General features: G+C 45.8%; 1 pseudogene across 1 annotated transcript; it reads right to left on the bottom strand.

The window, feature by feature from the left end:
• Window positions 1–346: 346 nt before the first annotated feature.
• Window positions 347–3,330, bottom strand: LOC148030528 (uncharacterized; annotated as a pseudogene). The gene is made up of 3 exons (XR_015692206.1): window positions 2,883–3,330; window positions 2,586–2,780; window positions 347–2,496 (listed from the first exon to the last, which is right to left on the bottom strand). The product of XR_015692206.1 is annotated as an uncharacterized LOC148030528 (transcript).
• Window positions 3,331–8,489: the final 5,159 nt, after the last annotated feature.

Here is an 8,489-nt window from a genome sequence, read left to right as displayed (position 1 = left end):
AGCGTTGGAAATTTACTGTACGCATCGTTATTGACATCGTTATTAGCGTCGTTATTTGCGTCGGTTTCAACGTCCAAAAAATGCGATGCTAATACCGACGCAAATAGCGACGTTAATACCGACTGTTCTATGGCGTCGCCAATAATGATGCTTTTTGCGACGACGGAGGCAAATTTCTTTATTTACATTTTCGACGCTTTTAACGTTAGTATAAGGCATATATCTTGTAGTGTATACCAATTATACACCCATATAGATTAGCCTCCACAAATGAGATGAAAGAAGACATACTAACATCTAAAAATAAGCATAAAGTGATGAACATCAAGCTCACCACCTAGACAAAGAGCTAAATAGCCTCATCAGCTTAGGGTTTGTAACATCATGGGTCGATGGGCCACACTCTCATTTTACAAGGGTTGGTGCACATATTAGTAGCCCACATAATCCGTGGATGAGATGGCCTAAGGGCCTACAAATATGGAGATTGCATTAGATGTTGCACAACTAAGCTATGATTAATACATCTTGACAATTAGGCTACTATCTAGTAAGTTCATCTTATCTCCCGTCCTTCTAGTCTTCTTCACTCTCAACACCCTCATTGCATTGTATCATCTTTCTTCATTTCTTTGCTCATTATACATCACTTCCTTCATCTTCAGTGTTTTCTCATTTATTCTCTCTTTAGCACATTCTAGCATCGATTGTGGCTAGACATATGTCATCCATTTATAAAGCACTCTTCTCAATGGGAGCCTAGTTCCACGATAATTTGTTTTTTTAAACCTGGAAGTGTCCCTCGTTTGCCAAAGCTCGGGGTCTTTCACATATCCTATGCAGTCACACTGAAATCAGCTTTCTAGTGGGCACCAATAAGATCTATTCATTGGCAAAGATGGGAGTGTCATGGCCTGCTCTTCACTCTATACGATGTTTAGGACTCCATGAACTTATAATCCATTTCTTGACTTCTTAATCCCATTTCATCAAATAGATAAGCCTCCACACATGAGATGACAGAGGACATACTAACATATGAAAAGAAACATAAAGAGATGGACATCAAGCTCACCACCTAGGCAAAGAGCCCAAAAGGCTCATCCTTGAGCTTAGGGTTTGCAACATAATGGCTTGATAGGCTACACACTCATCACAAGGGCTGGTGTCCATACTAGTAGCCCACATAATTCTGTGGATAAGATGGACTAAGGGCTTATAAATGTGGATATTACATCAGATGTTGCACAAGTAAGCTACGTCTGACTCCTCTCTTTACACCCTACCTGTGGGGTTTGAACAGTAAGTAGCTGATGGTGGATAGACAATGGTTCAGACAGCCATCTTTGATGTCCATTCATGTAACATGGTGGCTTTCAAATTGGACTTCCTCACCATGTCATGTGTAGAAGCATTTTGAGGATGTCCTAAATGCAGGTGCGCTTTCCTGCAGCTTTCGCTACCAATCAAAAATATTTCAAGCAACTCCCCTTGAGCATGTACCAACTTCACCCTGCTTCATTATGCAGTTGACTACTAGCAACATAGCAGAAACCCACAGTTTTCAAGGTCCTAGATTCGCCATATTGATACATCTACAATCCTAATCCTACATTTTGTGAGCACTACTACAACTGGGTTATGGACTTGTACACAGCTAGTGTATGGGTCTGTATAATGTATCCTCTTTCTGTTAAAGTGAATGAAATATATGTGCTGCAGAGCCATGCAAAATCTAATGGACCTGTCAAACTGGTTATTCCAGACAACTTACAAGTTACAAAGGATCAAAATCTGGGGACTGAAATGGACAGCGCTGGATCTTTTGGTTCTGTTGTTTTCATTTTCATTTATAATGATTTGACCAAGAAACGAACGTAGACATCACAGCTCCTAAAACATACTTTGAAATCAAAGCAGTCTTATTGGCAGGCTTGGAGACTAGCTACAATAATGCGATGTACAACATATAAAGTAATTTTCATGTACTAATGTGTTATATTTATGTTATTTCAATTACACTCTAATTTGTCATTTACTTAGACCCGGTGGCAACAACCCCTTTTATCACGATAGATGTTTGCAAGGGGAGCAAATGCATCTTGTCAGTAACCCTGCGAGGTGTGTCAAGTCCTTTTTGTCGATAGAGAGGGCTACAAGTACAGCATATTGCATTCCAAACTGCTCTATCAGTTCAGTGATTGCGGACATAAAACATGGGACTTTGTATGGACAGATCACCCAACAAACATCTCAAACGCCAAATCTCCATCCACTCCTAAATCTGCCTCCTGCATTTAACTTGTCTAGTTCAACCAGCCACATTGGACCAAGCCACTCCAGTATCTTGGAGTACACTAGACCTCCAGCCCTGATGGCCTTAAAACCGGGAATCAACTCGACCAAAGCAACAGTGGTGGCTATGGCTTCCTCATCATCTCCAGCAACAAAGGTATGATGAGGATTCGCAGGATCAGGGAGATCTTCGAGGAGTTTCTGCACATCAATCCAAGATTAAGCATCAAATTGTAAGCAAATGAAACCCAACATTGGAACTGAGTAGGGGGGTATGGGAAAGAGCTCACCCAAAAGGTGGACTTGAAAGCTGTAGTCCATTTTGCAGGCACCCCTAGAGCCTTCTGGTTGAGTAAGGTGGATGAAGTTTGGCCCCACTGAGCTTCGTCAAGAACGTATCCAATATTGGTGACATCGATGATGATCTAGTTTTCTAGATGCGGTGCTAGTGATCTGAGAAGAGCTTCGCGATCCTCCAGCGAGCCCTGCATATTAGAAGTAAAATTAATGGATGCCCACGGCCAAGCCACCCTCCCGCCTTGCACCTACAATTCCCACCCTAGCCCCTTCAGACAAAAGATCCTTACCATGGGGCTCCAGAAGATGACAGTGGCCCATGCAGCAGCTTGGGCATTGGAACCAGCTTGGACCTGATGCTTGGAATTAGATGAGAGAGAGGAAGCAGCCGCCATGGCCTTGGCAGGAACCCTGGAGCCCAGGAATGTCTGAACCCCATCTGATTTGGCCAGGTGGCTGGCGATAAGCTTCCCCATGCGCCCCGTTCCAGGCACGAAGCCCACCTTCAGAGGCTGATCAGACGCCATGGCTTCCGTAGTTGATACAGCTCCGAGCAGCGTTTGCCCTCTCTCTCTCTCAACGGTGCTGGCTTGAATGAGAGTGGAAGATAGATAATACTGCGCTGCTTTGGTGTCTTGAAGTAGTTCATTCATCCATTTGTTAATCACTGAAGTCTTTGGTGCTTATGTGCGCCCTTACGTTTCCCTCGAATGTATACCAATTTCACACGCACTGTCAAGTGTCAAGCCTCGAAGTTTCCTTCTTGTGTAAAGTGACAATGTTCACTAACAGTTCGGAAAGAAAACCTCTAAATTTCCAAAAGAAATTAACAAAACAACAAGAAAAGAATACTTTATTGCTCACCCAGAAAAGGTAATGGGGGAGAAGAGTCTTGACTGCATCGCTCACACCTTAGGCTGGTTACACCCCAAGTTACGGACAGCCAACCCCTGCCCAGAGTGTAGCCATGCACTTTTTGATTCTGGGCACGAGTATAGGCATTATACCTTTACTACCAAATAGACATAGTTTATAAAAAAAATTAAAAACAATAAACTTGTAAATTTTTTGATTGGTTACAAATGCAAAAAATGCACTCTTGTCCGTCCAATGTGTAAAAGACTGCGGATGCCCAACTCTTAAATAAGTGTTTTGATTGGTTAAAGCTTACAAAGCGGGTGTCCCTCATTTGGTGTGTAACCAGCCTTAGGCACATGAAGAGTTGGTAGGATAGACGGGTTGTTGCACACGTGGACCTATGACCTTGTACCTTTCAAACGGAATGCGATCAGAGTACTAAATCACATTCGCTACTTGACGAGCTATATTTGGTTGTATAGTCAGATGCTAGGCAACCTTCAATAGCCATAGGTTTTTAGCCACCTCATCATCTTTTTCCCGGTTGTATCTTATTGGTGATTCACAAGTTAGGACACCAACAAAAAGGCTCGCAACCATAGAGATGTGCAGGATGTGTCAAAAGGAAATTGGAAAAATTAAAAATTACTTTCATAGCCTGAAAAGTTATGCCCAACATTGCTGACCAATAGCAGATATTACATGTGCATTGAACTGGAAGTGAACCTCATTGGGCAAGCATCTCTCCAAATGGCAAAGAAAGGTTCCTGGTTGTGAACCAGATTGCGCACTCTAACACATGTGAACCATTTCCAATGTGGTTGGGAACCGCACCTTGGTGGGAACAAGTCCTTACCTAATTTGGAATATGGACATGTACATCCATATTGGAGCAAGGCATACATTGTAGTTGAGGATGTCATGGTTTTGGGGGCCAAATTCCAATTGCCCTGAAGCCTGCTTGGATATTTCTCTCTGTGCAAGATGTATCTAAGGTCCTAGATGCAATGGTAGCTAGCTCACCCTTACTTGCATGTGTAGAGAAGCTTCGAGCTTGCCAAAGGTTCCTCTCTTTGCAAAAATTAGCCTTGAAGGGTTTAAAGATGGACACATATAAAGGTTGGAGCTTGTGAGATGCGTGTGAGGGTAGTGTCATGTGTGATAATGTCAATGTCACACTCTTGAGCTTTTTGCACCACCTCAACAAGTGCCCGTTTGAGGGGGATGGAGGATTGGGCATTGTAGTTCTAAAATGTTCTCGCCATGCCTCAAATAGTTACTCGGTCATCCATGCTATTTTACATTTCTCATAGGTGGCAGGAGGGGGGAGGAATTTCGGTTGGAGGGATCGGTTCGGTAGGGCTGTCCTCTGGCCTCGTATCTGTTCCTACTCTTTTCACAGGCGATGTCCTACTTCCTCAGGTCACGTGCGAGTGGGCTACGTGGCCTCCAACTTCCAGTGAGAGAGGAGACGGAGCTGTTAGATTCAGAGTATGCAGATGATACTGCACTTTATATAGAGGACGATGAGTTGATGCTGGAGAGAGTGAGACTAGCTTTGGAGGTGTTTTGCACTGCAGGCAGGAGCCAAAATCAACTGGCAAAAGTCGGTTGGTTTCCTTACGGACCTGGACTCTAGCAAGCAGTGGAGCATCCACCTGGGATTCAGATGGGTGTGTAGAGGGCAAACCATCTGATACCTAGGGTTCTAGGCGGGACTCGACATCACTCCTGCCGAGCAGTTTCGTTAAGTTCTCATCTCTATCAGGTGGAAGCTAACTTATTGGAGTACTGCCCGCCTTTCCTTAGCGGGCCGAGCCTTGGTGGTCATCCAGATCCTCCTAGCAATGACTTGGTACATCGCCTCGTGTTGGTGCTTTTCCTTGTCTTGTGTAGTTCAGCTTCGCTGCCTAGTGCAAAATTTTCTCTAGGCAGGGTTAGACAATTCCAGGGATTCTCGGGCCAAGGTGGCGTGGGGGACCATCATCCGGCATTGGTCTAAGGGAGGGCTTGGGATCATAGATCTAGAGTTCCAGAGCTTGGCCCTTTTGGCCAAGCTAGTAGTTCACGGGCTCACACTTGGAGGGTAGGCCTGGAAGGTCCTGCTATAGGAGGGTCTCCAAGAGTGCAGACCGAGACTCTGTGGTGATTGGAGGCCATCCTTGAGATGGATCTTCAAAATGACCTAGATCACGCCCCCCATATCCTCCTTCCTTTGCAGCTTACTTCGTGTGTGGCAGGGCCTCTGTAAGGCCCTAATTTGGAGCCCCCCAGGATGCCAGGAGGAGATAGACCACCAGCCAATGGTTTGGAACCCACAGGTTAGAGATTGGGACGGGATAGAGATTGGTAAGCGCCCCCACATCTAGTGAGTTGGGGGTTGGGAGGCCGGCCGTGCTCATACCATCAGGACATGGCGGGAGGTGTACAGAATGGTGAACCAGGAGGTGTTGTAGGAGGCATCAGGTTGTCAGAGAGGAGTTGAGTCAAGGAGAAGGGAGATTGACGCAGCGATACCTCAGGAGTGGCCTGACCCCCTGATATGAGAGCTGGTAGAGCCTAGTGAGGTGAGGGCTACTAGATTTTCATTGGCAGGTATCCCCCTATAGGTGACATGTAGAGTGGGTGGCGACCCCTACGGGACTTTCTTCACCGTGCAGGAGGGGGGTGTTTGGACCTTGAAAGAGGGTAGTAGGATGAGGAGATCGTTGTCCTTCCTTGGAGGAGGATTGATGTGGTTGGTCTTCAGGGAAAGACCTGGTGTTTGGACCCTTATGTGTTCTAGGAGGAGTTCCGGGAGTGGTGCCTCTGGATATGGGAGAGCATGCAACTTGATGAGTTGGAGTGTGACCCTGGAGAGTGGCTATGGCCGGCCACTACAGTTGCCAAGAAGCCACTAAGGTTCTTGGAGTACATAGCTAGGATTGGCAGACATGTACTTATGTATGACATGGATTAGGTGCCTTCGCGTAGCAGATACTGGGTGGAGCACAGCATCACGGATGCCTTCCGTCGAACTTTCTGGCACCACCTATGGGACAACTGGAGGCCGAGGAGGGTATCGTACCTCTTATGGATTTCGGCATATGGAGGTTTGGTAGTGGGGAGTTGGCTAGTTTAGATGTAGTAGGATGGAGGGTGTAAACGTTGCCCACAATAGCTTCTGGAAACTCCAAAGCACTTCCTTTGGTCGTGCGAGGCGACACGGCTCGTGTGGAGAGGAGCATGCCGTTTTCTCTGCCGTTTGGCACCCAACCTTGGATGCATCTCGTGGGGAGCTTTTTGCTACTAGGCAGGCAGGCAGCCAGGGCCATCACCTTTTGTATGAGGTCGGGATGTAGGACACCATTTTCATCATTGAGGCTAGGTCTTGCGTAGTGGTGGCTTGGAGGCTTTACCCATCCGCCAGGTATTGGAGCCCATAGCAGACAGCTCTGAGGTGTGGGAGATCGTAGGGAGTCTTACTAGATGGCACATCTGGAAGGCACGCTCTCAGGAGGTTTTTGGCGGTGGCGGGGAGAGCTTTTCAGTATAGGCAACTTTGGTAGAGCTCTGACTTCCATCATCCACTCCTTTGGGGAAGGTGCGACCGTGCAGGGCGAGTCTCGAGCTCGTCAGGAGCTCCGTTTTCACTTCCTGCGCACCTAGGGCAGCCAGGACCTGTTCTTCATGATGAAGGCAAGTAGCCCCAGATGGTGATACACCCCCCTCATCCACTTCCTTTGGGGCCAGTGGGACCAGGTGCAGGGCGAGTCTTGAGCTCGTTAGGAGCTCCGTTGTCACTTCCTGTGCACCTGGAGCGGCCAGGACCTGTTCTTCATGATGCAGGCAAGCAGCCCCAAATGGCGATACACCCCCCCTCCATGACTTTTTGCCCCCATCCCCTTGAGACTACCTTGAGAGGCTTGTATACATGATGTGCTTGTGACTTTGCATAAGCTCCAGCTAGTCTGTTGAGCATGAGCACCCTGTTGTAATCAGTTTTTTTGAGTAATATAATCAGCCACATTTTACTGGCAAAAAAATGTTATTTTGCTTGCAAAAAAATGCTATTTTGCATTGACATAATAGCTCCATCTTTGCATTCCATCAAGTAGTTGTGCATGGCTTTCCTCCCATTAAAAATGTAATAGCCTGGCAAGGCTTTTCCTACAACATTGACACAACAAAGAATCGTGAGCCATTGTCTAGTGTTATGTCATACACAACTTTTGAACCCTTTTGAGCCAACACCTGCATACCTTTGTCCTTACAACCTTGCATCCCTGTTTTGTGAGCATTCCAAATGTTCTCCAGGGGGTAATTATATGTACATTATACATGGCTTGCAAGTTGTCATGGAACGGTTTTACCGCTTTTGGATGAAGATTCACTACCCTTGCTTTGTCTAGGTTTTCACTCACGCAAAAAGTAAGTTGTGGCTGTCTCCTCTGAAATCCATCCCACCAACTCTTTCTAGGGATGCCATTGGCAAAAGTAGTCTCACACACTTTACACAATTCAACAACCTTCAATCTTAGGCATCTTAAAAGAGATTGATTGCCTAATGTCTTGCATTTTGAATGCCCAATTGAGAAGGACTTTCGTTCTCATCAACTGTAACAATGGTTTAGGGGCCTCTATGCTTCTTTTAGGATCTGCCATCTATCCAAGCAACTAGGGCTATAATACTACAACACTCTCACATAGACATACCCTCATCATGTGTAGCAATTTCCTTGGCCATGGTAGACTCCATCCAATGCAACAATCTCCTCTTGGTTAGTGGCTTGGAAATTGAAGTATTAGAGGGTTTAGATTTCTCCAAAGTTAATGGCGCATTTCTAGCATTGGACGGTGGAGGAAGAGAACATCATTGGGCTGGTGAGAATGTGCCTTTTACTTCTTTTTTTGGTAATACTTGTGCATCTAGTCCTCGTGATGGAAATAACAAATAGGCTGTTGTGTTCACAAACGCAACATAATGTGCCATCCTTTGAGGTTCTCTCTTAGTAGGGAATTAGACAAACTAAAACACTTCACAATGTAACTAGAATAGT

The sequence above is a fragment of the Lygodium microphyllum genome, chromosome 10 (assembly GCF_053477565.2).
Source record: "Lygodium microphyllum isolate KBCC chromosome 10, Lygodium_microphyllum_v1.1.10, whole genome shotgun sequence".
NCBI classification, from domain to species: domain Eukaryota; kingdom Viridiplantae; phylum Streptophyta; class Polypodiopsida; order Schizaeales; family Lygodiaceae; genus Lygodium; species Lygodium microphyllum.
This window is presented reverse-complemented; position numbering and strand designations above follow the sequence as displayed.